Consider the following 26,984-nt stretch of genomic DNA (forward strand, 5'->3'; position numbering starts at 1 on the left):
ATAGAGAAATACCCCTTCCAATTAACGGACTCGGATGCTAGGTAGGGTGGTGCCAGAATAGGAATATGCGTCCCATCTATCAGCCCTCCACAGTTAGGGAAACCCATTTGTGCAAAGCCATCCACAATGTCCTGCACGTTCCCCTGAGTCACTGTTCTTCTTAGCAGGATGCGATTAATGGCCCTGCAAACTTGCATCAAAATGACTCCAACGGTCAACTTTCCCATTCCAAACTAGTTCGCGACCGATCGGTAGCTGTCTGGAGTTGCCAGCTTCCAGATTGCAATAGTCACCCGCTTCTCCACCGGCAGGGCAGCTCTCAATCTCGTGTCCTTGTGCCATAGGGTGGGGGCGAGCTCAGCATACAGTTCCATGAAAGTGGCTTTTCTCATCTGAAAGTTCTGCAGCCACTGCTCGTCATCCCAGACTTCCATGACGATGTGATCCCACCACTCAGTGCTTGTTTCCCGAGCCCAAAAGCGGTGTTCCACGGTGCTGAGCATTTGCGTGAACGCCACAAGCAATGTCGTGTCATACGCGTCAGGCGACTTGCAATCATCGTCGGACTCTTCATCATTTTGGATCATCAACTGCCAAACGTGATGTGCTGGCGAGACTCGTCAGCATACTCCTCAGCAGTTTGGGCTCCATTTCCATTTCCCACAGAAATCGCGCTGCACAGAAACCGTTGGGAGAGTCACAATGGTGCCAAACGTGGACGGATAAACAGGGACTGCTGGGATGTGAAGCGATGCATCATGGGGCGTTGGGACAGGAAGCAGAATGACCCGCACCCTTCCGACAACCCACGGCGCCAAAATGGGACGAGGTGCTCTGTGGGATAGCTGCCCATAATGCACCACTCCCAACAGCGCTGCAAATGTGGCCACACTGCAGCGCTGGTAGCTGTCAGTGTGGCCACATTCCAGCGCTTTCCCTACACAGCTGTACGAAGACAGCTGTAACTCCCAGCGCTGCAGACCTCCAAGTGTAGCCAAGGCCTAAGTCTCTGTAAATCAAGACATGGCTGAGAACAGGAATTCAGGATTGTCTGTTTGGTGACAGAAACCATTTAGGAACTAACCTAGGGCAGTTTCTAAACTGCTCCCCACCAAAGGAGCTCAATTAACTACACGATGTTCTGGAGTTCCCTGGGTGCAATTCTCGCTGTGTCAATCTATGAAGGAAGCCTAGTGACTGGGAACAAAGGGAAGCTCCTCAGTGAATGTGAGCAGTCAGTGACAGTCTGTGTAAAAAACAACAAACATGATGGGACGTGTGGGCTCATTATTTCCAGCAATCGCTGCAACAGAGTACAATTATGTGGAGTAAGAAACACTATCAATTTTTACATCAGGATTTCCTGAAACTTTTCTAGTTACTGCACCCTTTTTATGTAACAAAGTTGTTGTTTTTTAGCTCCAAAATAGTTTGAGCACTTGTGATCTTTTTCACACACGACTGTGTGAAATTCTGATTGGGATAAATGCTTCTCTGTTATTATCTACAACGCTGAGAATAAATATGGGGGAGGAAGAAGGGACAGGATGCCACGTGTTCCCACAGCAAGTCCCTGATTCTGGCTGGCATCTCTGGTTGCTATTGTAATATAAATATTAAATAGTATTTATAGGCCAGAAAAATAAATTCGATATTATCATAAAGCTAAAGCCTTTTAAAATAGCTAAATGTGCCTGAATACCGAAAGAATCAAACAACGTAAAGGAAGATACTTTGGAGAAGTCACAAGATTCCTTATGGCCCAGTTCAGCAAAGCAGTTAAACACATGTTTACAGCAAAGCATTCTAAGGCTTTGTCTACACTACACAGCTTTTAGCGCACAGCTGTGTCGTAACAGCCGTGATGCTAAAAGTCGTGCAGTGTAGCCGCTGTTTGTTGGCTCTCCTGCTGACAAAAAACTTCCACCCTCAACGAGCAGTGTTAGCATTGTCAGCAGGAGAGCACTCCTGGCAACAAAGTGGTGTTCACACTGGCGCTTGTTCTCGGCAAAAGGGGTGTGTGTTTAACATCTCTGAAAAACTAAGGTTTTGTCATTCAATTTCCAGTGTAGACAAAGCGTGAGTATTTTGCTGAATCAGGATCTACTTGATTAAGTTTCACTCTTAATGTACCATTAAGATATGGCTAAGGTCCCTGCACAACTTTGAAAATCTCAACCTAATTTCTTTGTTTTCCTGGAAAAAATAATTTCTTGATAAATACGATTATTTTGGTTATAAATAACTTCACATCAATATTGAATCTATCTGGGATTTTTAACACAGACTGTAGGGGATACGTATTGTATTGACTGAAATGGTCTTTGAGGCTTTTTTTGGAAATGATATTAAATGTCACTCATTTTTGTAAAGATACAATTTATGTATTATGCTAAATATATATAAAATGGGGGGGTGTACAATGAATATTTTGACATTTAAATTACTTATATTTCTCCAAAGGATTTCTATGATTAATGGACCTCAGTTCTTGCAGATATTTCTTTCAAGGCTTGGTCTCTTCTGAGATGAGGGCCCCCAAGGGGACTGGAATATTTCCTAGCATAGCTATGGATTTGTTATTTTGTTAGGGAGGGAGAGGAATTATTTAAGTTTAGTACTAATGTAGCCACGAGGACGAATGGGTATAAACTGGATATTAGGAAGTTTAGACTTGAAATTAGACGAAGGTTTCTGACCATTAGGGGAGTGAAGTTCTGGAATAGCCTTCCGAGGGAAGTAGTAGGGGCAAAAGACTTTCCTGGCTTTAAGACAAAGCTTGATAAGTATATGGAGGGGATGTTATGATAGGATCGTCAATTTGGGCAATTGATCTTGAATTACCACCAGACAGGTCTGCTCAATGGTCTGCGGGGAGATGTTGCATGCGATGGGTACTGAGTTGCTGCGGAGAACTCCTTCTTGGGTGCTGGCTGGTGACTCTTGCCCACATGCTCAGGGTTTAGCTGATCGCCATATTTGGGGTCGGGAAGGAATTTTCCTCCAGGGCGAATTGGCAGGTGCCCTGGAGGTTTTTCGCCTTCCCCTGCAGCGTGGGGCACGGGTCGCTTGCTGGTGGTGTCTCTGCAGCTTGAGGTCTTCAAACCATTTTTGAGGATTTCAATAACTCGGTCCTGGGATAGGGGTTGTATAAAATTGGATGGGTGGGGTTCTGTGGCCTGCCTTGTGCAGGAGGTCAGACTAGATGATCAGATTGGTCCCTTCTGACCTATGAGTCTATGAGTCTATGAGTCTATGAGTTATATTTTCAAGGGGTTCCTTCCCAACCCAACCTTAATTAAAAAGAACCTGCTTTAGCAGTCCAGTTCTGCTAGGGTTAGAGACAGCAAATGTTAAAAATCGGGACAGGGTGGGGGGGGGGGGTAATAGGACCCTATATAAGAAAAAGACCCAAAAATTGGGACTGTCCCTAAAAAATTGGGACATCTGGTCATCCTAAATTCTGCCCATATTTGTCTAATTTGCACATGCAATTATCCCAATTGCATGTGCAATCAGAGACAATGTAAATGTCTCTGAACCAGATCTGCAAATCCACTCCAACTGCTTCTGAAATGGTTACTATATGATATGTGTATTTGGTTAATCAAGTGTATAGTTTTTATCACTCTCCTTTGTATCTGGCCTATGTTCTGAATTAGCAAAAAAAGCTAAGCATGACTTCCCCTTTACAACCCTGACTCCTCGTGAGGAAGAACTATCCTGGATGTGTGCTAGCTACTGAACAGAGGCACCTGCTGGAGGATTCTCTGCACCTTGAAGTCTCTAATCCATGATTTGAGGTCTTCAACAGCTCAGACACAGGTTAGGGGTTTCTTCCAGGAGTGGGCGGGTGAGATTCTGTGGCCTGCATTGTGCAGGAGGTCAGACTAGATGACTATAATGGTCCCTTCTGACCTTAAAGTCTACGACTCGACTCTACGAGATCATAATCTGTTCACATTCTCCCACTGGTGTTACAATTTTGAGTTCAACATGAACCGCAATTAAAAATCTCCACAGGTATCTTTAAAATAGAGCCCTAATTCCGCTCTCCAGCAAACTTTGATTTTTGATGGTGGCAGAGAATTTTATTGCCTGAAAGCCACTTTGCAATGCTACCATTTATAGAAGGACTATGATGGAATATTAAGACAAATTCTGATATACAATGGACCCAATTCTGCTCTCACTTTACAGTGGTATAGTTCTATTGACTTTAGTGAGTTACTCCTAATTTTGGAGTGAGATATCAAATTCAGGTCCAATAGGTTTTTAATTTGTTTTCTTTAAAATTTTGTGCACAGTATCTGGGTGGCCTTTTTCTATTTATGGGTGGAGGCATGTGTTTGTGCCTGTGTATGCATGTGTCTAAATACACTTCTTCCCCTCCATAGACTTTTTACATAGACTGATCTGGCAAGGTAATTTTCAAGCAAAGATGGGATTTTTGACTAACACAATTCTTTCTGCTGCCATGAAAACTAAATATTTGCTGAGGAATAATGGTAGGGTAAATTGTTTAGAAAACAATACTATGGTAGAAGTTTAGAAGCAACAATATTTTAATGGAGCTCTAGTAAAACAGTGGTTTTCTACAGCTCTAGCTGTTACCTTTGTGAAAAAACCCTGATGTTTGCCAGCATGCAATTACAGAATCACAGAAAAGGCCTTGCATTGAAACCCAAACTAGCAGATTTTTTAATGATATTAAAGGCTTTTGAGAGGGAGTGGTTCAATACTTTGATCTACTTCACTTTTATTTAAAAGATTTGTCATGTGGGCCTTAACGACTATCTTTTCACCAGGTGCAGAACAGCTTTAACACTCCAAAAAAGAAAATATTGTGTATCTATACATTTTATGCCATAAAATACTAGTTGGTGTAAACATCAAAGGTTTACTAGAGTGTGTAAATTTATAAGAAAGATTAGATAATTACCACAGAGCAGGTGCAATTCAGGAATACTAATGCACGTGAAACTATTTCAGGAAGTTGAAATAAATTGCTGCTGAAAACTTTGCTTTTCATTTTTCTAAAAAGACACCATGTTTGAAAAAATAAGGTGATATCATCCCACTTAATTAGGAAAGTCAAACTACACTGACATTCTCCAAAAAATGAATATGAAATTCTTCATTATTTTAATAATTATTTTTGAGATATGCTGTTGATTCATAATGGGAACAGTAAATCTCTGTGTTTTAATAAGGGAGGGATACATATTTTCATTAGATTAAGCTACTCATTTCACCAAAAGATACAGTGAAAGCCAATCTGAAGCAGACCTGTATATCTTGGTAGTAACTTTATGTGAGTAATTTGAACTATCTATTCCTCAGCTTTTGATTAGTTTTTTGATGTTTGTTTGCTGGGGGAGGGGAGAAGAGAAAAGATTTGTATGTTATTTTTCTTGCTGGCTTTCCTAAACTTTTACCAGCAGATTTTTCACTCCTGCTCCAGACTTATGTAGCTCAAGGTAACCTCGTCTGCTGGTTTCAGATAAAGTGATTAAAGTTTAAAATTGTCAGTTCCTTTAGCATTGCCCAAACATCTGCAGTAATACTTCGGCAGTCCCTATACTAAGTAGGAAATGTCACAAAAATACAGAGGAAAGTTACCTAGTTTTCTAAGGCCACTGCTGGCAGGAATCAGGGATGGCAGCAGAGCCAATCTGGAAGCAGATCCTGCAGCAGAGCAAGTCTCTGGGCAACCCGATGAGGGCAGCTGATTGGTTTGAAGACTGGATTCCTGGCTCTTAAGCTCACCAGCAGCTCAGCAGCCGGTCAAGGCATTTGTCTATGGCTGCAGTAGTTCCTGCTTCTGCTTGTTCCCAACCCTACTCCTGCCTTGGCCCCAGCCTCGTTCCACACCAGGCAATCCGGTTCTGATCCTCAGCTCATATTGCTGACCTCTGACTTCAGCTCTTACCCTGAGCTCAGGCATCTGGCCTCTGACTCCAGTTTTGAAACTGAGCTCCAATTCCTGGCCAACGAATCTTGTTTTAACCATTAGGTCTGAATCCTCCTCTGACCACCAGGCATGACCATCCATGTTCCAAAGTCACTGACAGTTGCCACTTTTTGAGCACAAGCACCATACACTGTACTAAGCAGGTAACATTGTACTAAGTGGTAATTTTATCTAGACATCAAGGCTAAACCAGAGAGCTCTGAAAATCATCAACATACTTCCTCCATGTGTTCAGGTTGCCCTTTTCTGCTCTGGGCTTCAAGAATCTGAACTGTTGGCTTCTGGTTAATATTTGGCCCTCTCTAGTACTGACAGAGTGAAGGATTTATAAATGCTATGGGTACAGCTGAAAGGACCCTTAGAGACAGCCAGTTCTTTCTGCATGATTTAAGGGTTATAAATGAACACGGTAACCTGCCATTTCCCATCTAATATCCAGCAATGACTCCATTGAGAGGGATGGATACAGTTCTAGGTCCACTAATTTTGGACAGTAGTTTCCAGTTTTGCTTGTTGCTATACTAAGTTTTTACAAAGTTGGTATCAATTTTCATATGCTTGGTACAACGAGGTAAAGAACTGTGCACAGCTGTGAGACACAATGGTCTTCTTTCCCCTCACTCTCTGGAACTGGAGACTGTGAGAGAATTTTTCAAGTAAACTTTTTCTCCCCAAAAAATGGCCTTTTTTTGAAAACAATTTTTTTATGTTATGACCTTTTCCAAAAAGTTCCAGAATTTGTTTAACAATTAAATTTTTGTATTGAAAATGTTATCAAAAATGTATCAAAAATTGGACAGAGATTGAGTAAATAAAAATTTTGATATCCATTATGACAACTATTTTGGTAACACCTTCAATAAAAATAATCAAGTTGAATGAAAAAGTTTAAAATTGAAAAATTGTGAACCTTTTAATATAATTTGAAATGTTTTCATGAAACTGTATTTCCATTTTTCAATGACCTCTAGTGTTTTGCTTTTTCTGTCCAATCCCTGATACTGTACTTGGAAAGAGAGCCCATAATTTCCAGCCATTCCACATTTTGTGAAAAGGATACTCTGCTGGTTCACCTTATTAGTAGATTGTCCAAACATGTCCAGCCAACTATATACCAGACTTCCTAGCAACTTCCCGAAATGTGGCATCAGTGGAACAGTGTGGGAAAACTTACCTGTTCACAAATCTGACTGTCCAGAGGACAAAGAAAGCCAGCCCATGGAACTGTGGGATCTTGGGTCCAAGCCCTGTGTTAGCATGATTTGTGTGTAGTCAGAAAGGGGGTGGATTAGGCTTGAGCCTGAGTTTGAACCCTAGGCTTAGCCTGCAGTGTAGACATATCCTAGCTGCTCTCAGTGTTCTCTCTTTATTTGCATTGGCAAGTAGGCTTGACATAAGTCAATTTTGTCGAACACTGACCTCCTGCTATAGAAGAAAACCATCTTCCAGAACTTTATTGCACATAACATTGGATTTACATTAATTCTGAAATCTCCAAAAATTCTCATGGTGCTGTCCTTCAATAAGAGTTGCCCATTTGCTATGAGTGGCAAACAGCAGCACCCATGCCTGATTACATGTTTCACATCTCCTATTGCAATGGCTTTGATCCTTGTCTTGCAACATTTGGGCCAGCTGGCTGACTTAATGGTTGGCTTTTCAGTTATGTCTTTCACACTACCTTGTTCTTCTCTGAAACAGAATTTATTTCTGCCTCATTGCAGATAAGCCTATTTCACCTTCAAATGAATCACTGGCTAATTCAGCAGGACGCTTTCAAGCCACAATCAACCTGGTAGAGATAGATAGTTACCTGTCAAAGCCAGTGATAATCTACCTTCTTTGTCCATGGAATTCAACTTTCACGCCCACAGTTATGGTCATCAGTTGCCCTAAGAATGTCTACACCACAACTTTGTTTTGTTTCAGAGAACATGAATGAGTTTACCTTCATGTAGATGAAACTGGGAAGGGTTGAGTAAGTAATAGAATTACACATTATATTGTGGGTGTAAATAGATGCATGGGATTTTAGGGGAGTTTAAATTAGTACAAGAGGAGAAAGCAAAATGATGTGAGTTATTCTAACTTGGACATACCTCTCAAATAGTTCCTCTGTGATACCATTGAAATAGCAGCTCCTCTATCGTTTTTCCTTCTAAATTGGAAAGACTCCAAGAGAATAATTCTGAAGAAGAAAAGACCTTGCATATCTTCATTATGGTCTTTTTGGTCCGCTGCAGAAAATGCAAGCCGTTTTCCTTGCCTCCTCTCACCTCATTAGCTTTATACTCTTTGCCAACCGTATTCAATGTTTCCTTTTCATCTTGACATAGGCACATTCACTGGCTATCCCTTTCTTTGTGCAGTGATGTTCAATGTTGCACTTTCCACCAGTGTTAGCTTAACAGGTCTTTCAATCAACAACACTAGACAGAGAGACCTATCTTATCACATCCATAGTGTACCCATAAAACTTGAGTTTAATTAAAAATACTACTTTTGTAATGCGTTGAGTATCTTTTGGATTCCTATGCTGCAGTTTTCACTGAAACTGAAATTTCCACAGCCTCTTCAAGCTCTGAAAATAAGTTCTTTGTAGTACCACACTATATATACCATAGAATAGCCTGTCAAAGGATTTTCAAAATGTTGGGCAAGCCTGTAAGATTGCCATGAGTTGCAAAATAAGAAAAGGAAGCTCTTTTCTTGTTTTCTTTTGTGAAACAAGAATCAGCAGCTGATTCAGAGGGTAATACAACCAAAGTACGTTCACAATCTCGGATTATGTTTTTGTTCTGGTGACACAAGATTGCATAACAGGAGGAGGTTTACCATAGTGCGTACAAGCTAAAGTGACCAGACAGCAACTGTGAAAAATTAGGACGGGGAAGGGGGGTTATGGGAGACCATATAAGAAAAAGACCCAAAAATCAGGACTGTCCCGAGTACAAGCCAATCTTCCGGTATGCTTTCCAAGGCAATAAAAGAGAACATCTAATGGGACAATTTCCCTGCTTCAATTCTCATCAAAACAAAGTCCTGTTTCAGCTGACTTTATTAACAGTTAAGTATCGGGATCTTGAGTGGTATACCAAAAGTATGTCTACTGCCAATGATGCTTTTTGTAGTTTAATGTGCATCTTAATATTTCTCTCATTCAGTTTCATTAAACTTCCCACCTCGTCCTTATGATGAGTACTTTCTTTTCTCTTCAGAAAGATTCTGTCTCTCATTCCAGGACCTGGGAAACTTTGGCCCATTCAGTCTTTGGCCCATTCAGGCCCATCAGCCTGCACCTACCCAATTCTCTTACAGACAAAAAACCTGTAACTTTACCATACTGTTTGCTTTTTCATTTTTCAAAATAACTAGCCCATTTTCCTGTGCTCTTTTTTCCCCCCCAAGAGCAGTAGAGTCATTCCATTCTCATTACCATTATTACCTTGGGAATTTAGATATACTATCACACAAATAAAAGGTGCAGGAAGCATCTGCAGTCAGAAATAAATTTGTCTCATCATTTTTCTGCAGAGAACACAAATTTGAGTTGGTTGCTGCTACCCCATAATTTTCAAGGTTAGCTATTTCAAGTGAAATAATGGATGAAATTTATCTTTGTGAATAGGAACAGTACAGGGCCTACGTACCACTTAAATCCCACTGACCCACTTGGGGTGAAATTCTGGCCTCACTAGAATGACTGGCAAGACTGTCATTGACAGCAATGGGGCCAGGATTTCGTCAGTAATTTCACTCTGTGAAAAAACACAGATAATATAACAGTTATGTCCTAGTGGGAGGCTTGTATATTCCTGCACTAATTCTGTTGATCTGTGCTTGCCACTGAACAGCCTAAGGTAGTTCTCCAACTATGGCTCTTGGGTCACCAGTGTTGAATCAGACACATATTTGGCCATCAAGAGAATGAAAAATGACTGAGCCAGTGAGCACTGGGAGCCCATGAGACAATCTCTCTGAAAGTGGCCCACAGAATAGAGTTTTAAGGTGAAATCCTGACCCCACTGAAGTAAAAGTCTCCCATTAATTTCAACGGGAAGGATTTCACTGCTAAGATTCATATTTTTTGATAGGCACTATTGCCATGTGCAAGCAATCTTCCTCCAGTGCTTGCAGCAAAGAGTCCTGTGGCACCTTACAGACTAACAGACGTATTGGAGCACGAGCTTTTGTGGGTGAATACCCACTTCGTCGAATGCATGTCACATGCATCCGACGAAGTGGGTATTCACCCACGAAAACTCATGCTCCAATATGTCTGTTAGTCTGTAAGGTGCCATAGGACTCTTTGCTGCTTTTACAGATCCAGACTAACACGACTACTCTTCTGATACTTGCCTCCAGTGCTTGTAAACTCATTTGTTATGCTCCCAATGACAACTTATATACAAGAGCCTTCTCATGTGGAGTCTCTTTTCTGATGTTGCATTGATATGTTTTCACTCCTACTACTTGGGACCAAATTAGAGATGTAAATGATTGGATAATGAAAATCAACACATCCCTTAAAATTCTTATAGTTAAAATAAAAAAGCATATGTGTGAAAATGAACATTGATCGGAAATGTAAAAATTAATGGTATGTTATAAATTGGCATGGAATGACTACCCTTATCTTTGATTATGTAGTAATATTCACAGTATTTTGAGAATAAGTAGCTCCAGTCAGAATAACGGAAATACTTAATATTTTAATTAAAACAGATACATAACTAGTTGAAATACTATCCGGTCACTAAAACATTTCCAAAGGAGATGGTAACATAGTTTGGAACACAATCCTAACATACGTTTCCAGACAATTTTCATTATTATTCTGAGGAGGACATAGACATATCAAACAGGACTGCAACATTATGTATTCAACAGACCCCTTTATGAAATAACTGAGGCATCAAATGAACTTTCATTGTAAGCTGAGAACCAAGGAAACATTTAAAATATTTTTTTGCTGTAAATTACAGTAGCTTACATGTAATATTTCATTTCACTGATTTTAAATCTGCACTGAAGGCAAAACTAGTATGAGGAAAGTCTCTGATCATGCTTACAACTGTAGACAGATTTAATTATTTCTTTCTTTGAAGTTAGACTTCCCCAGTAATTTTTACATATGAATTCAGTTCACTTGGAAGTGAGCTATCAATACCAGGAATGTAAATACATACCACCCTCTTTCCATTTTATTTTCTACAGTCTTTAAAGCTTTTTTTCAAAACCTAAATTTCATTTATTCAAACACTGATGAAACATCATTAGATCTCCAAAGCTGGAGCCAGAATCATTATAAACTAGGCAGTAAGGGTGGGGTTTTCATCAGAGATCAGGATTAGCCTAACTCTGCTCTACTGAAGTCAACAGTTCAAGTCCCATTGGCTCTAAGGGGAACAGAGTTAGGCCAAAGGTGAACACTGCTGAAAATCCCACCCAAATGCATTATGCATCCTGGAACTGTGGACTGTAGATTACAAAAAAAAAATCCTTACATTTATATATTGTCTTTCATCCCAAATATCATCAAAGCATTTCTTATAGTCAGTTTAGTATCACTGACAGGTGGACATTAAGGGAAATATTTTTTCATGCACATCATGTAGCCCCAGACACAAACACTTGTGCATCTATGTTCCAAATATGCCAGTAGAATAGTTAGAGCACAAGTGTTCAGATTTTCACTTGTCTTTAAACAGCAAGTACCCAAAATATCAGAATACTTCAGTTGCTGTCACAGATAGTACCCAGAAAAAAGGTGGCTGCCCTTCTGAAAATGTACACTTTGTGAAGGTGTTGTCTTGTGGTAAGAACTTCAAATCAGTATATCTAATCCTGACATAGAATCTCTGTATTGAAATGGGCAAGTCACTTACAAGCCAAGAGAGAGAGGTTGAGTACTTTAAAAAAAAATAAAAAATCCAGCACCCAGTTGGATTTCCATAATGACTGCACATATTTTTTAACTAAGAGGATTCCAACAGAGCTGGTCAAAATATGGAAATTAACTTCTGAATCAGACTGAACACCTGACATTTCCAAGTTTCCAAAACATTTAAAAACGTGCAGGTATCAAAATATTTTGTTCTGATAATGTCAAATCATTTTGATAAGCTAAAATATATTGCTTTGATAATATTGAAACATAATATAAATATTAAAATATATTCTATATAAATATATAATATTATGTGATCTGTGGATATTACAATGATTTTAATTTAAACGTTTAAATGTTTATTAAATTAAATGTTTTACAATGATTGAAACAAAAAAAGAAAAATGAAAATGATTTAGATTTTCTCCTTCCAAAAATTTCAGTGAAATCAAGATGTTCCCATGAAACATTTCAATTTTACAAAACTGCATTTTCCAATGGAGAACTATTCCACTGAAAGTTTTTCAACTAGTTCTAGATTCCAAGGAGTTTGAGATGAAAAGTAGCAGAAGTAACAGCTTGCAAAGAGCTTTCTCTAACAGCTCTCCTTATTTCTGAAAAGCTGTTTCTCAAGACAAAAATTAGGCTAATGCACTCCACTGATCATACAGTACACAGGTTCAAGATGAAACAAACAAGTTAGTACTCAGAATGCAATGCAATAGTCTATCTTTTGCATTGTTCTGATAATTGCTATACCTAAATTGCTTATTTGAGAGACCCTCATTGCTGAATTCAAATAATGAATGAAAACACTATCATTTTGGAAGCTGTCTCTCTCTGGAGGGTTAAATCATTCTTCAAGTTGTTTATGACACTGTCACTTGATTAAAAAAATAAACATTTCTTTACTTCCAGTGGGAAAGATGGGAAACTAATTATTCAATCAAATAGTTCAGTACCGATCAGTAAACTATTTACGACCTAACACCTGATTTCTATACATGGTCTAAAATTCTTCTGACTTCGGATCTGACATGCAAATGAGTTAGCATTCGTTATCTTGGAACATTCCCCCCCCACCACCACCACTAAACACAAAGCATAGATGGCATTTGTTGAGATGAAGCGAAAACTGATATATGAACCAGTTCATTTTTCAGGCACTCCAGCAACATTTAATAAGGTAAGAAAGCTGATATGCTACCTTTTATGTTTTATTATGAACAAGTGCTTAAACTAGGTAACAAACTGTTTAATTAGTATGACGCAGGGTGACCAGATGTCCCGATTTTATAGGGACAGTCACTATATTTGGGGCTTTGTCTTATATAGGCATCTATTACCCCCCATCCCTTGTCCTGATTTTTCACACTTGCTATCTGGTCAGCCTAGTATGGAGTAATTTAGTATCATGAAAATTATGTGTGCAGAAACTGCAGATAACCTTTTTAATGAGATAAGTATATACACATAATCCGAGAACAACCTAAAGTAGACTGTTCTCCAATTATCATAATTTCCAATCATCACATTTTCCGTACATAAAAGCATTTGGTCTAAGACATGACAAAATTTCTTTCTAAATTCCAACAATAAAGCATTGAAAGTGGACTTTCCTATTTAAAAGAAAGTGTGAACTCATTCACATGTGGGGAACACTTCATAGTAATGGACATATAAAGTGTAACCAATTAAAGGTTCCATTATCCTACAGAACTGCTGTGACTGTCCCATCCCCTCCCATTTTTGACTAAAATTAAAGCATTTCTCTGCTAATTAAAGAGACCGCAGCTTCCTGTAGAGAACACACTGATTACAATTAAACCAGGCAAAGCACTACTGTTCTATCACCACCAGTAACTCCACCTCTGCTGTAACAGAAAGCTTCTGACCACCTGTATATCAAAGAGAAACCTTTCTACCAAAGCTTTCCATATTCATCTGCTGAAATCTCCTTCCTTGTACCTAAGGCATATTATCTTTATTATTATTTATTCTTTGTTAAGTGCTGACAAAATGTTTGGCTCTGTTCCAGGCCAAATTACAGAGGAAAAGGACAAACAAGGGTAAAATAGGGGCACAGTAGGGGAGCCCCTGGAGATCTTAATTTAGACAAACAATAGCAAGGAAACATGATTGACTGGCTTCTGACAAGGGGAAGCAAGGCTACCTAGGACTAAATGCAGATAGGTGTCCTGACCCCAGGCATGCCTCTCCTTGCACAGTACCCTATAGTTGTCCAAAGGAGATAGCCAACAAGGAAATGGTCATTGACCTAAATTCTTTGTTGCAGTTCATAAACCCATGCTGAAATGTCATTTCCTGCTTTTATAAAGTGAGCATCACTCTAATGCATTACCAATGAGGGCCTGATCTAAAGCCCACTGAAATCAATAGGGGTTTTTCCATTTACTTCAGAGCATTTTGCAACTGGCCATACATAGTGTACTGTTGGCCACAGAACACACTGCTACATAACCTTATTACTTCCATAAAGTTACCCATTTCAGGCTTCATAGTTCTCCCAGCACTCCAACATCTGCACCCACAGTACATGTATCTATACATATAAAGGAGTATTTCAGGGATGCCTTATAAATCTCAGTCCTGATGTCAAACAAGCAACTTTTATTAGCAATATAAGAATGTGACTTTGAGGTACCCAAGAGAGTGTGTCACTTTGTTCTCCCTGCTCCCCATCCCCTCCCAACCCCCCCACCCCCTTCCATCTAAGGGAGACTTGCTTGTGCGTAACTGAGTGTCAGTTCCCTGATATCTGCAGCCTATTAGCAACCAAAGCAGCCTCCCCCCATTTTTTTTGCTTTGCAGGTTAACAATGGGTGCACCTCCATCCCTGAACCCCATTGACACATTCCCCAGTAGTGTCAGGCCTTTACCCACTGAACACTCACAGAAATACCGGAGAACAATGTACACAGCAGCTTGTATAATTCAACTCAGGACCAGCAACCTTGTTTAATATCACAGCACTGAATTATATTCATAGTGAAAACAAGGATAAGTTTATTACAACAGATTCAAGAGACAGTGAGTAAGGTTAATGGAAACAAAGGTTTACATATAAAACAAAATCATAACATGTTTTCTAGAGACTAAACTTAACTGTTAGGTTAACCTCCTATCTAATGAATTTTATCTTATCCAAAGCCTTTTGCAATGTTTTCAACAAAGGCTGGTTGTGATCCCACTTTCATCAAAGTGTATGTATTGCCTGTTTACTTCCTAGGTGCAAGACAAGAGTGCATGGATGTCTTCTTTGCTTTTTACTTATATCCCCGAAGTTCATGGCCTATACTTGGTCTTGTGTCCTGCTTCCCTGTTGATTTCACATCTCTTTTATTGACTCCATACATAAATGGATATCCATTATGTTAGTTTACAGTGCTTAATCTACATCTCAACAGGGAGACACCCAAATGAACACCTCTCATCTGACAGAAAACCTGATTGCCAACTGTGCCTTGACATGGACTTTAAAACATTTTCTATATTTTATATGCATATGGAATTATTTTATATTATATATATAAAATAATTCCATATGCATATAAAATATAGAAAGTATATTTATAAAAATGTAAGCAGCTCTGTGTTTATGTGCATATATAATACACACACACACACCTCCTTACATAGTATCTGTACATACAATTCACAATTATATTAATGACCAGTGTGATTCTGTCTTTCATTTAAGACCCCACAGGACATTCTCTGGTGAACCTGAATGTACATACCAGAATCAGGACATTCTTGTAACCTCTTTGCCAGTTGGTATTGAGGGTTCTTATCTTGGGTAATGTTGGTGTTCTGCCGAGCTCTCTTCCACTCAGTTCCTCAAGAACTAGGTTCAACTCCAATTTCCTCACTCAGGATCCTTTATTTGGCACACAGCTAAGCTACACTAAGTTGATCAGATGCAAGCAATGGTTGCAGGTATAAGGCGTACCACACATCCAAAGTTACACAGTAAAACTTTTCCATGTATACATATACATACATATATATATATTTTTTTTTTACCAACAATAACACCACCTGCATTCTTAACTATATATTGCATCACATGCTTTGGGATTGGCTTGGTTACTCCGCAGGAACCAATCCCTTTACAGCATGCTCTGTTCTCACACTGTGTATGTTCGATTTACTCTTTACCTCATTTTACATTCCAGGCTTATCTTGTCCATTGTAAATGGTACCCGGAGGGGGAGAGAGGGCGGCATCTCAGCTAAAACAGATAGCTTGTCTGTAACCTACTGACGCATTTACTTTCCCCGGTCATGCCCACTAAGAAATGAGGCAAGTTACTTATGACCAGGCCCACAGGTCACAAAGAACATTCACCTAGATTACAGATCCTTAATAGCTGTGTGTGCTACAAACTCATCCAGATTTGGTAGAGGATACCACCACACTGGAGTGGATATTAACACTTAACTCACTCTGTATATTTTTTATGTCTGCTACCATGAATGGGCCATCTACAAAGTAATTCTTTGCCACCTGAATTTTCACCAGATTAAGGCCTCAATCCATGCAGACATAGTGGTTACATTAGCAACCAAAGAAGAGAGGAAGTATGATGCTCTGATTAGGGCACTAGCCTGGGACTTGGGAGACTCTGTGTTCAAGACCTTGCTCCATTAAGGACTTCCTTAACTGACAGTAAATCTTTATACTTCAGTTCCTCTCTGTAAAGTGAGGACAATAATTCTTCTCACAGGGGTATTGCAAAGCATTCAAATATTATGTAATGGGTGCTATATAAGTAGGGTGACCAGATGTCCCAATTTTATAGGGACAGTCCTGATATTTGGGACTTTTTCTTATATAGATGTCTATTACTCCCAACTCCCTGTCCTGATTTTTCACCCTTGCTATCTGGTCACCCTACATATAAGTATGTAATAGATTGCAAACACAACATCTTATTCAAATATATATCCTCTGTACTACCTTGAACCTGGTGCCTGCTATTATTCTATATGACTTGGTTAGCTGTTAAAACATGAAAAAGGAATTTATCTTCACATCCACTACTTTCTGGTTAAACCTGAACAGCTCCAAGCACAATGCATTAAATATATTGTCAGGACACCTTATTTTTATTTAAGTTTTATTCTTCATCATACGCACTTTATTGGGGCTAGAAATTTCATTCGTAGTATTCTGTTATGGGGTACCATCAAATCTAAACTAAGATGGAGTATAGGTACATTTACTTTCCCATTCCTTAGCTAGAGTCAGATAGTTCATCTTGTTGGGCACATTCCAGCCATGGTACAGTATCTGAAAATTACATTTTCCCCCACTTATGCCAATTTGCAAACCACCTAGATTGGCCATTCCTTGACCACACTGTCCATCATCCTATCCATTGAATGTATTATCTGTGGTGATTCTCTGTTCATTTTCTTGTATATCATGGAGCAGTGAAAAAACCTAGTGTATTTGTTGAGCCACATTTTCACTCTCCTCACTTGCCAGCAGATTTGACAAAAGTTGCATAGACAAGCTTTGGAACATACCATTACTGATACTTGAAAATCCATTTTTGTTTTTGTTCAGATACTCATACCTACATAGCTAGCTCCTCAGCTGAATTTTGCCCAGTGATATCCACAGCCATGAGGGTACTGATCTTTATTATGCAACACTGAAAACTATCACTAGCTTTTGAATGAAAAGCACCACAGTGAAATCCATTAAACCTGATACTCTTTCTTTCTCTATTAATTTAACTTTGCATTTCATCTCCACAGTGCTCCAATCTCTGCCCCATGCCTTCACTTGCTCTTTGCCCACTATACAGCACTAACTCATCACTCACAATTTTAACAATATACAAACTACGAAAACGTAAGTCTCCAGATTACCAAATGGGGTACTTCGGAAAAGAATATTTTAATGAAAGCAGAATCTTATCTTGTGTGGACTGCCCCAGAGTCTAAACACTTCAATTTTAGTCAATTACCCAGGGAAAAGTTGTGCAGACCTCTCCTCAATCTTTTTCTAGAATGTGTCTTAAAGCAACAGGTTCTTCTAGTATTTATATCTTAGTGTGTATGCCATGATGTGTATTCTTTCTGATCCACCTTTTCCTCTGTAATTCTTGTGAAAGAATGCTAAGTAGACTCAAATCGTCTAAACTCAACCATCCACCACCTTTACTTGTTCCCATTCCACTCATGCTCGTTGTAGACACAAATACCACTGTGATAGATTACAGTTAATGGCTGTAATGGAAACACGCCACTAAGGACTGATTCTTGACAACAGTTCAACACCCAATGATATGGTTAACTTTTATTGTTAGGCCTGCAGTCATATGGCTCACCTGTGTTCTAGCAAAACCACAACTATGGCCTGGACATACGGGCAGCAGTGCATGGACTGAAGGTCTGGAAGTGATTGTTGCTAATCACGTCTGCAGAAAGGTTAGCTCTCCCTTTTTGTGTACCTTGCAAGCATTCTTGATGTAGCTCCTCTGTATGTGTTCATGCACATTTTAGCTTAGTGGTTAGTATGAGGACTCTGTAGGAACTGGATTTTTGCCCTTACTCCTTTTCACCACACTAGCTGTCTGGCACTGGCAAGTTATTAATACTCAGTGAATACTCTTGCCTCTCCCAGGTGCCGATGATTTGGCACAAATAAAGAAGATGGAGAAGGTGAGTACCATGTTAAAATGGGTCCTCTTCCACTAGATCCCTCAGAGAAAGTTCCTTACACCACTGTGCCAATGAATTTCTTAAAGCTGCCTCCATCATAAATACTCTGATTAAAATGTAAATTCAGCCAACCTATCAGCTTCCCATTAAGAGGACTCTTTAAAAACATCATCAATCAGCTGAGAGATATGTAGTGAAATACCACTTATCAATTGTAACTGCTTATGACAGTTAACAAAGCTTTATATTTGCCCCAAACATGTGCTGATCTATCAATTATACCAGGGTTCACTCTCACGCTAATTGTACATTTTTTCTCTAATGCATTTTTGCTGTTATCTCATAGGCTAATGAAAGCCAGGAAATCAATAAATATAAATTATACATGCAAAGAAGGACTGCTGTGAACATAAAGTTTCTAATTAATTGCACTTGATTAATTTATATCCTTTAATTATCTTGCTAAGCCACAAACAACATAAATATCTTTGCAATCTGGTTATTGCTATGTCAGTCATAAAAAAAGCAGACACAGTAAATCTATGAAATCTAGCAAACTGCATTGCCAGAAAACATAGTATGGTATAGCACATAAATATAACAAGACACCTATGAATAATTTTAGTGTGACAAATTACCACTAAATATGCTCTATGGTTATTTGACTAAGGTTATAATGATGTTATAACTTTAAATGTAGCATATGCAGTAAGTAAAATTGTGGTATTAACCAGTAGGATTACAGAGGCTGCTAGAGATATAAATGTATTTTAAAAATATTTTCATTTATACTGCAAAGTTAACATTGCTATGATTGGGTGTGGCCAAGGAGCAAGTTATTTAACAGTATTCTAAATCAGAGTGTGTGTTTTACTTTCTCTTTGCACTTACAGATAAGATCTCAAACCAATTTGTTTCTAGAATTATCTGAAAGTCAGAAATGAACACAATCAGAACATACAAATGATACCCAACTTTCCACTGAGTTAAACCAGTGCTACGCCGTTGTCCTCAACTAAGAAGAAACTGGCTCGTCCTGACATTCTTCCATTGTGTTTTACATGCAAAGTGTTTTTTTTTTAGTCTTTCAAATTTTATCTGCCTTTGCTAAACCAACCATCTGTCACTGATCTGAAATCTAATCCTATCAGTCCACCAGGCTTGCTCTTTGTGCTATACAACAGCATATTACTGAATATCTATATCTACAACTTTCATAAATGTGTAAAAAGAAACTGTATCAGTCTACAGAGAGACTCAGACAGAGACCATCTGTCAGTGACTAAAGCTATTCTTTAAAAAAAGAAAACATTCATCTGGGATTTGCCCTTTACAGAGTAAACCCACTTAACCTCCCAATAAGATTAACTGTTATTTGTTTCCATTAAATAAAAATGACCATGCTAATATGCATTTAATAGTTCTAACAATGAAAGAAATGCAAATTATTGCCATTTAAAATTATTTGCAAAATCATACTTTTTTAATTTAATGGCAGGTGTTGTTTGTATTATTGATAAGGTAAGATATATTTTTCTCTTGCAGATCTTATTTCCTTAAAGCTGAGACTACAAGGTTGAAGATTTCATCAGGGTAAATATGGAAACTGAAAGACAGCAGGCTCTTGAGTCTGCCATGCAGAGAGTAGAGGAATGATTGTATATAAACTAAGCCTGACTAATGATATAAAAAAACAATACCTTAGCTGCACTCTGATGATTTTCACCTGTGCCCTCAAGCATCTATGAATTTATGCAAAGAGTTATTTAACTAGGCTGATTAAACAAGGTTGCCTTCGCGGCAATGCCTGTAGCAGAGTCAGTGCACTGTAATGGAGATTGTGCTCCTCTCTGAAGCAGCCATTCAGAGAAGTACATCAATGACTCTCTCAGGCCTGGCAAAACATATAGAACCACAGTGCATGGTTACCTCCTCTGCCATGGAAGACCACATAAGGAGTGGGCTTGGAGCAAAGGAAAACCCCACAAGTTTCCCCTCACTGTACTGACTGAAGGTCATTCCAACTGGATAGGCAAGAGGCAACGTTTCTTGTGATATCTCCCACTGTTGGCCCTGAAGAGCATCCTGAAGGGGAAAAGAAGATGAGACCATAGATGAAACATTCCCTCCTCCATTTGTGCAGGCATGGGGAGATCCATGCACAGATGGTTCCCCTCTGCAGGCATAATCCAAAACCTACTGGAATCAGTGGGAATATTTTCACTGACTTCAATGAATGAGACTCTCTATTCCATGGGCATTAAAACTTCTTCAAAGAATATCCAACTTCACTGCATGCATTTTGCCAACAGTTAGGGTTTCTGCTTCCCTTACTGCACCATTAAGCATCACTTTCATCACTTCTGGATGAAATATATATATGTATATGGTGTTTGTTTTGTTTTAAATAAATAGCACTAGATTTGAATACACTATTCATATTTTTCCTTTTGCTCTACAAATATACATGTGAGTAACAATTTCTCATAAGTCACTCTGTATAACTATTAAAGATTTCATTTTAGACGTACAGGTCTGGACTTAAATTCCACCTGTCTTGGAGGTAAGGAGTGTCTTTTTTTGAAATACGAACTCACTGTTATTCACTGGAATTCATCCCACTGTGCAGGAAATCCTGGTTGCATCAGGTGGAAATTTAAAGGCTCAATGGACCAGAATTTGAGCTAGTGTGAATTTCAATAACTCCATTGCCTTCGGTGGAATTATTTCCATTTATACCAGTTGAGAATCTCACTCCTGAAATATAAGAGGATCCAGAAAACAGCAGCTTAGCCAATTGAGAAAAATTGTTTCTCTAACATGAGATTTATGAAAGGTCAAAAATAGAGAGAAGACACAAACATCTAAACCTTGTCCTCTTATTCTACAATTATGCTTTAGTTAAACATATTGTTTTTAAGATCAAGCAATGAAGGAGAAACAGATTTTCTCACTATTGTACATATATTATGCAGTAAGGAAGTAGTCATTACCTATTTGTTCAGAGTTATTCTTCAAACTCAATGAAATTCTGTCATCCGTGAGCATTTATGCATGCTGTAACTCACCACAACCCATCACAACTCAAAAAGCCTTTTCTTTCTATTAACCCTTACACAGCTATCAGCATATAATTTTCCAGACACTGAAAGCAAGGAGTTAACAATATGTTTGTTAAGTGTTACATTCCCATTCTTCCTGTCCTCCAACCTCAGGAAACAGGCCCACAGACTGATGCTGCTCAGTCAAGTATCCCAGCATTGATTGTTGCCTATAGAGGCAAGGCTCAGGTTTGTATTTCATTTGGTTTTATAATATAGTACATGAGGAGCTGGAGAAACGGAGAGAAGCAGGAATTGACACTGGTCAAGATGATGATGTACTAATGATGCAACTAGCTTCTTTGTCTGCTTATTTACGATACTAACTCTCCAATGAACAGGAAGATGCCTATGGCACATGATATTCATGAATCCATACTCCCCATTCCCACTCTCACCCCCCCGGACTGGAAATTGATAAGAAAATGCTTTCATTCAGTTAAAAAAATACCATTTCATCCAACAGAAAGGAAGTATGTAACTTCCACTGGATTTGTCACTTCAGATATAAAGCACCTAGATAGAAGCAGAGTAGCAAGGTTTGACTGCAATTACCTTATCTTTCCTATTTTTAGTGACAGGACCAGATTATTTTAAGTGCATTTTATAGAAAACCCTTCTTTACTGAAATATAAAGACTGTAATAAAGACAATACAATGTTTTGAAACTGTTTTAAATCCTTCACTCAGCTTTGCCTCTACAGATTTAACATGTAGGGGTTCTAATCTTACTGCTACTAATTAGAGCTTTAGTGTAATTGTGCCAACAGGGTGCTTGGCATAATAATTACTATTGAGAGATTCTAGTGGAGCTGTAACATGCCCACATAATACAGATATGTCTAGTATTACAGAGCAGTCACCTTTGTATGTTGACTCTTAAGTTGGATTTTAACCAAGTAAGGGGTTATTTTGCGTTTATAATAAAGCTCAAAAGGCATAAAGATATGTATGATTTAGGTATTCATTTTTCCTCTGATTCTTTTGAATATTAATTAGCAGGAAGACAATGAATACAGCACATTTTATTCCACATATTTCATAATTTGGTCTAGCCTGGTATAGGGAGAAATGCTTAATTTGATAGGTCACACTTCTTAAATTTAATTATATACTTTTCTCAGTATAATGTTCTCAGTCACAAAATTTACCACAATATATAATAAACAGGACTAAAAAGTAGGGATGGATACTTTAAATAGTTGCATTGGAAAGTGCCTGTGCTGCATTTCCATTACTGAGTTATTGATTTCCAAATATATCCTTATACATCCATTTGTATAGACTCATTTAAGGTAAATGCAGGGATCGGAAGTCAAATATAAAAAATTACCTTTACTTAAAAATGCACAGATGTTTTTGAAAAGAGACATTCTGCTTTCCTGATCATTCCATAGGTTTTACTTAGATGATTGGCTCAGTACCAAAACACAATTATTTCCATATTTAACCCTTTATAATGGCGAAAATCCAACATTTGACTACAACGATTTTTTTCAACTCTGTAAACCTTCAGCTCTATAATCATAACTAACCAAAAGTGCATCTTAATTATGATGATTCTGTAAGAAGGTACTTCAAAAGCAGGTTACTTTCTTTTATTCAAGGCACAACCTAGTTATTTGGGTATCCAAAAGCCTGGTTTAGGGAGTAACATGTAAGAGGGTGTAATAAACTATTTTAGGCATCATGTAGCAATTTTTTTTAAACTGTTATAAACACTTTAAAAAAAAGTAGCATGTAATGGCATGTAGCCTGAACCAGAACTCCATTTAAAAGAGACAGGCTTGTTTTTACTGCCCCTTATTGCTTCAATTTTAAAGTGACAGGAAACCAATTTCTGATTACAAATCAATGGGTTAGAAATCACCTTCAGACAGTAGTAAATGTAGTTGTTGATATTAGATAGTAATGAAGGATATTAGAAAAGCTCTGGTGTTACCATTTTTGTGTGTCTATTTTGCAAAGTAAAACAAAACAAGTTGAAAAAATGTTGCTGCAAAATCTCTGGGTTTCCTCTTTGTGCCTTCATTCACCTTTTCTAGGACCATTTCTCTTCATGCAAGTAAATTGTGAACTGTAGCCTTCATTTGTGCATCATCAGAATAATAAAAATGCAATTTATAGTCATAATTCTATACATATAGTGTCCAAGTTAAATATCCCAGACAAGGATTCAGTAAAAATTTCCTGAGCTGAGTGTTTTTCTCCTTATCTATACAGCACATTTATTTGGTAACATAATGGAAACAAAAACTATGTATGTTCCTGTCATGTAAGATATCTTTTGATGAAGCCTTTTTTTTCTTTAAGCTTTTAAGATAATCTTAGAGAAATCATCAAACTATAAAAAGAAATCAATAAAACAGAAAAGGTTCCCATCATCCCTAAAAAATCCATAACTTTTGCATTTTAATAGAGACACGACAAGACTATACCAGTCATTTTCTTTCTGATGTGTTCCTTTGATTTCACTCTTATCTCACAGGACTCTTGACTTTCCTGAGAAAGGGATTATTGAATTGTATGTCTCTCTCAGATGCTCTTGATCATTCAAGTAGTCTGTACTTAAGAATGTTACAGAGTCTGCTCAGCTGCTGGCTTCTTAGGAACTCATCAGGGACTGTCATCATAATATTAATTGGGTTTTGTACAGGAATCTGAGTCTCACAATGAGAGGGTTTCAAGAGAGGAGATTATGCCCAAAGCCAGATATAAAGACAAACATATTTAGCACAACAATTATGATAATTGCAGAAACACTCTGTTGAGAAATAAGTAAATCTGATTAAGGGCACTTCTACATGATCAAATATTAATCTGACGTCTTCACTCTAACCTGGTTTGAACATAAGAGGCTTCTTATGGTTTTATGTATTAACAGATTTGTAGAAGCTGAACTCATAGTACCTAATAATATAGTACATCCAAGTCACTACAGTAAAAGGCTCTTTAAAGAATGTAATCCACTTAAATTAAAAATAGACACAGATTGAAACATAAAGCTTAAATTAAAATTAAAATACAGTCAATCAATACAACTTTTTATATAAAGCCCAGAATGAACTATTTTAATACTTTTTTCATTTCACAGTATAAGAATTTGATACATTTCTTCCTGCTTAATAAAGACTTAATCTCTTCATAACAAATCATCATAAGTAATATCATCCAGACACTGACTTAAAACTTTCCAGACATACTTAATACTCACACAAATAGATTAGAGAGTGAAATATGTATACTTTTGGCTAAGTATGAGAATTAATTTTGCTAAAAAATAAATACAGTAGTCACTTCTAAATTTAAATCATTTAATTAAACCTTGTCTTTACAGTCATTACAACTCAGATTTTTTCATTATTAAATTCACAGGCCAACCTTGTGTACTTGAGTCATGTTACTGAAGTGTAACCTCAGCATGTGATAAGAAAGCTGAAATACAGATGGGATATCAAAACATCAGCAACACCAATTGTTCTATTGGTAAAATATATAACTATCAGAAAGTAATCTTATTATTCAAGATGACTCTGTTATAATATGGTTTATTAAACCGGTCTTAAGACTATTTCTGCAATTCTGGCATACCGTATACTTCACAAAGTAAAATATTATGCATATATCAGACCTATATACAACATACATCTACATCTATGCACACACTTTTGTTGATATTCTACAAGTATATTTGGGCCTGCATGTTCAGTCAGAAAGTATGCCTACTGTAATTTTTATATAACCATTTGAAAACACATAACAGAAACATTTCTATATGTGGTCAAAGTCTATGATAATGAAGTTAAAGATAATGAAAGCTCATTACAGACATCTGCAATTTATTTTAGTAATGTACATATTATTTATATATATATATATATATATATATATATATATATATATATATATATATATATATATATATATATATATATATAAACACACAAAACAAATTTTTTTGTAATGCCCAAATCAAAGAGAATTTTCTAACCTTCCATCAGCATTTTCTTTATGTATCTTTATTTATTCAGAAGAATTAACCACATATAGACCTTGTGGAAGGTAAATCTTGCCAGCATGGCTTATCTCCCATAGTAATTAGGCTTGTGTTTCTGCTTTATTAACTCTGATACAACAGTGCCCTGCCCTCTGTCACCAGGGGTACTAATAGATGATAATCACTACGATTTGGAAACTATACAAATTAAATGATGATGTGAGAGGAAGTGAAGTAAAGCAATGAGTTCAAGGACAAGTGGGTTAGTCATTTAAATACTCATTTTCAGAATGTTAAATAGGAACTTTACATTTAAATGTAAAACATCATTTATTACAAGGTATAATAATTTCCAAGAAGATAAATTGCACATTAATGCAATATTAACCGTTTAAAGATGTGAGGAAATATTTTGTTTGATTGTACAGTATTTTACAAGATAAAGTCTCTTTGTCCTAAAAGAGAAGTTTAGGAAGCAAATTTTTTCAACATTTGAATACAATGCAATACAACGTAATTCTCTTTAAATGCAATTCTACATTTTATTTTTGGAACAATCAAGTGTATTTTTCCTCCAATTGTAAATATTTCAACAGGACTGATGATAACCTACAGAATTTCTCAAAACCTAAATATATTTTTGATTTGCATTCATACAAACATTATCTGAAGATATAATTTCTATTTCTTAAATAACACTTTTCATCCACTGATCTCAGACAGACTTTACATAACTCCCCCTTTTTAAAATTTAAGTGTTTAATTACCAGAAAAATGAACTCAGACTATGGAAGGAAAACAAAGTTACATGGTTTACTTAAAAACTGGTATCATTATTTTCCTCTCTTTGATAATATTTGTCAGTACTTTCAGCAGCTAAAACATCCTTTGGGCAAAGTGATTTCACATGTAGTTTAAGTTTTGAATGGCTTGATTAAGAAGTGATAAAAAAGCTGCACAGTTATGCCGAGATGTCCAAATAATTGTCTTCTCCATAAGAAGTAAATTAAGGCATGTACGAAAACTCAAAAGGATAACACTAACCATTGACAGGACATTAAACAATCTTTGCAAATCAATATTTCTATTTTGTATTAATATATATATTATGAACTCTAATGTAACATCACACTGTATCATTTTAGTTTGATTCCCACATGGGAATTGTAGATCTAGCAGATCTAAATTACAGAGAGCCATTTTTCTAGCAGATAAAGGAAAATGTATTTCTACATTAGCCAGAACAGTTGTTTTTAAATCTTCATTTCCTGTTAAGCTAAAACTTCATGTCAACCCCAGCTTTATCATAAGTAAGCTAGGTGAA

This window comes from Gopherus flavomarginatus, chromosome 14 (assembly GCF_025201925.1).
Source record: "Gopherus flavomarginatus isolate rGopFla2 chromosome 14, rGopFla2.mat.asm, whole genome shotgun sequence".
NCBI lineage: Eukaryota > Metazoa > Chordata > Testudines > Testudinidae > Gopherus > Gopherus flavomarginatus.